The following is a 4,411-nucleotide window of genomic DNA, read 5'->3' on the forward strand; positions in this document are numbered from 1 at the left end:
TACAGTGGTTTAGATGATACCAGGTTGTGCTTCCCTCCACTTGGACTGCTGTTGGAGTAGCTCTCACCACTTTGTAGGGTCCCTCTCTCCTGGGCTCATTCCATTTTCGCCGGAATACCCTCAGATAGACTTGGTCAGAGATTGCAACTGGACATGCAGTCTCTGTTTCCTCTCTTGGCTCTTTTCTTTTTTCCTGTAAATAGATAGCTTTATGTATGGCCGTTAATTTCTTCATATATGAGCGAAGTTCCATTTGTAATTGCTCTAGAGGAGGTCCTTTGTAAGGACCTCTACAATATGGCACAGGCATGAGTCGACCCGTAAGCATTTCATGCGGGGTTAAGTGCGTGTTCCTGTTAGTTTGCATGCGATAGCTCATTAGTGCAAGAGGCAATGGATCAATCCAATTAAGTTTAGTACTTTCACATATTTTGTTAATTTTGGCCTTGATAGTTCCATTAAGCCTTTCGACGCACCCTTGTGCCTGATGATGGTAAATGCACCCTAGTCTCTGTTTTATTCTTAATTGTTGCAATACTTGTTTTACAGTTTTTTGTATGAATGCCGACCCATTATCTGAACTTATTTCTGATGGTATTCCAAATCTAGGAATTTCTTCTCTTGTTAGAAATTTAATTACTGTTCCTGCTCCCAGATCTGCTGATGGTACTGCCTCCACCCACCTGCTAAATCTGTCTATGATCACAAGCATGTAACTTTTGCCTTGTACTCGCTTTATCATATCCAATAGTCCATTACCAAATGCTTAAAGGGCCCTTCTGGTACTGGTATATGGCCTATTGGTGTCGCTATCCCTTTCCTCACATTGTATTTGGCACAAACTTCACATGTGGACAAAAATTCATCCACCATTGCATATAAATAAGGAGACCAATATCCTTGCTGTTTAATTTTCCTTATCACTTCCCCCCTTGCGCAATGGTCAAAACCATGAGCATCTGCAATAAGAATATTTAAAAGTGACGTAGGTGCCACCATGTTTCCTTCATTACAGTAACTAGTTGTTTCTATTAATACTTCTGCCTTCACTAAACCTTCAATAGTGTTGTTTATCCCTGCTTCAGCATCTGGACGCAAAGGGTATTGGGCTTTTCTGGGCAGACGTGCATCTGGCTTAAGTTGTACTCTTACTGGATTTGCTGATTTTATTAATCCTCTATCTGTGTCATGTTGAGACCATATTTCAATTGGTACCTGATGCTCCATTTCCTTAAATAACTCAGTCTCAGTTTTGTTTATTACTTCGGATGTTGTAGTCATCTGTGTCATTTTCTTTCTTCTATTATTTAATTGATTGTTCGTAAGTCACGAACAAGTCGCCATCTGTCTTTGTCTGCTTTAATTATGGGCATAATATGCATGCAGTATTTCTTCTGGAATAAAAACCCCTTTCCTCTTTTTTTTTCTTCTAAATTTGGAAGAGCAGATTTTAAGTGTCCTTACCACCAAGGGCAGACCGGCTCCTTTCCAGTCCCTGTTCGGGCGCCAATTTGTAGTGTCGTCAGCCGCTGCTCTGAGGAATCACACTCAGTCTTGGGGTTTTGTTTCCAGAAGTTAGACTTTATTTCAAACTGAACAAAATCGAGAAGTTCTCTGCAGAGAAAATCTCCAGAATGTTTTTCTGCTCTATATTTTATACAGTTTTTCCTTTAAGGCGTGGGCTATACATGGCATAGCATTTTTCCTTATATATACAATCCGATTCCTCCCTAGAGAGAAGGGGCCCCCATGTCCTGTTATGGTAAAGAAAAAAGCCCCACAGGTATTTTTCCAGATGTTTCTTCTCTGAGGGTCTGTATATTTCAGCTATGCAGGCTGTTTTACACCCAGGCTTCTATGATTATAATGGAAGAATAACTGGATATGTAAATGGCTAGATTCGCCTTGATTATACTTGATTAATTCATATTTTGATTAATAAAAATCTTCGACACAAGAGCCTAGCAACCACCCAGAATATCCTAGCAACCAACTAGCAACACTTTAGCAAACATCTAGAACATTTAACTGACCAAACCATTTACATTTTTTAAACAAGACTTAAAGACAAGCCAGCATAAATTTGTCTTTCAAACTTTTCAATCTAGTTATTACAGTTTTTCTTACGGAGTCAAAGGTTGAGATTTAGTGTATGGTTTTGCAGATTTGGTGTGTGCTTCTGCTGTTTGAGTGTCAGCTTTCAGAAATTGTGTGACAAGTAAAGATTTTGTGTGTAAGCAGTTGAAAAAAAAAACTGTAAATGCTTACAATTCAAATACACAGACGACTTTCATGCCCAGTGAACACTGAGATCAATAACACTGTAACAAAAACTATAGGATTCAGGAATTATTTTTGCAGCTCAATGTCTATTACAGTATACATGAATTAAATTACAGATACAGATGATTAATTCAGCAATGAACTTTTGGGGGAAAAAATCATTTTACTTTTACTACTGTAAAGTAATCTTGCAGTAGATGAAAAGCACTAGATCAATTCAAATACCAAAGAATTGTATGAACTTGGCATGCACCACAATACACTACAGTAAAAAATAAAAGTAAAAAAAGTAAATTTAGCATCCTCTGCACATTTGGCCAAATTTAATTACAGTATACACAGTACTATAGCAGTTTCTTGGTTTTCTGACACAAGACTAGCTATATCTCTAGGCAGTCATTTCTCAGTTCGGCAAAAATGCAGTACACCTAAAAATGGTTACAAATAAAATTTGACAGTCACACGCTTGAAGGTGTACAACATGTGCTACAGTTTACTGTACATACAGAATAGTAACATTTTCATTATCTAATGTACTAAAACTGAACTGTAATTATACTGTATGGGTAAGTATAAAACCCCTGTTTGGCTCAGCTCTCTCCTCTCTCCGTTGTTAGGATGCAGAGATTCTGATTGATGTGTCATCAGTTTTACTACCTAATGTTTAACTTACTCATTGTTAAACTTTTTGAGAAATGTGTCTTTGTTTTGAAAATTGAATTAATGGTTTGGGGAAAAAAGTGCCAACTAAAGTTATATTAGTTATATTAAGATGATTGTAACAAACGTTCGTAGGTCGGGAAGAAGGAGACGGGAACCGGCGAACATTTAAACAAAACTTGAATCAAATAAACAAACACAAAATGAAAGTAAAGCGGCAGCCCCTCGCGGACGACTGCCGCACACAAAACACAAAATAAAATCCAGGCCTGGTCCTCTCTTGACTCGAGACCGGTGAGTGGCGCAGGTGTCGTGCATTAGAACTCTCCCGCGATGCCTGGCGGCGGCACTGGATAGCCCTCAGTGGACAGCCCGACACTCCTCCACCACCCGGTGGACAGCGACGGCTCCTCCGGGTTCGGGCAGCCGACAGGAGTCCCCCGTTCCCTGCTCCTCCCCATCATGGCGGATGGCAGCAGGCTCCGGACCACAGTGGCAAGGGATCTCTGGCAGCGTGTCCCTCCTTCCTCCTGGGTTTCGGCACCAATGTAACAAACGTTCGTAGGTCGGGAAGAAGGAGACGGGAACCGGCGAACATTTAAACAAAACTTTAATCAAATAAACAAACACAAAATGAAAGTACACAATGATGTTAGTCATCTTAGTCAAGATGATGCAGTTATATTGACAATCGCGAAAACTGCAATACGACTAGATTCTTACCTAACTCTGCTATTAGTTTCCGTGATCGGCATCTTCTTATTGAGGATCACCAAACAATTACGCGATGAATCTCAGACATATCCGGACAGGATTCGATTTCTCAGAGGACTTCTGAGTTACCTGAAAAGCAGTAATTATCTGATTCATGAACAAATGTAAAAAACAATTCGTTAGTGAACGTACTCGGTTACTAACATAACCTCGGTTCCCTGAGATAAGGGAACGAGTACTGCGTCTTGCTTATGATGCTAAGGGGAAAACTTCTTTTTTTCTGAATACGGAAGCCTTTTTCAATCACGCAGTGAAACTGCATGGCCATTGATTCGTGCAGTGTATTAAAAACGAACCAATGGCTCGGCAGCGGAGCATCTGGCTATATAAGCGTGCATTTCACCATAGGATTCTCAGGTTACTTCTCCTTCAGCGACGACCGAGTCGTGCAGCTACATAGCATGGCCAGCAACGCAGTACTCGTTCCCGTATCTCAGGGAACCGAGGTTACGTTAGTAACCGAGTACAAGACACACTGTCGTCCATGGTGTCACACTCACTCCCACCGAACGAAACCAGATCACTCGCAGCCACAGAGGGATGCTGGTCCGGGTGTGAGAAGAGGACGGGGGAAGCCTCTCTATGTGGAGAGAGTGAGGCATGCGGGGGCTCAGCCGGCATGAGCTCACTCGTCACCGAGCGCTGAGATCCTCTGCCCCGCTGCTTTTTTCTCCCAGGTTCCTGGGAGGAAGGA

This window comes from Sinocyclocheilus rhinocerous, unplaced genomic scaffold, assembly GCF_001515625.1.
Source record: "Sinocyclocheilus rhinocerous isolate Xijiao unplaced genomic scaffold, SAMN03320098_v1.1 scaffold445, whole genome shotgun sequence".
Lineage (NCBI taxonomy): Eukaryota > Metazoa > Chordata > Actinopteri > Cypriniformes > Cyprinidae > Sinocyclocheilus > Sinocyclocheilus rhinocerous.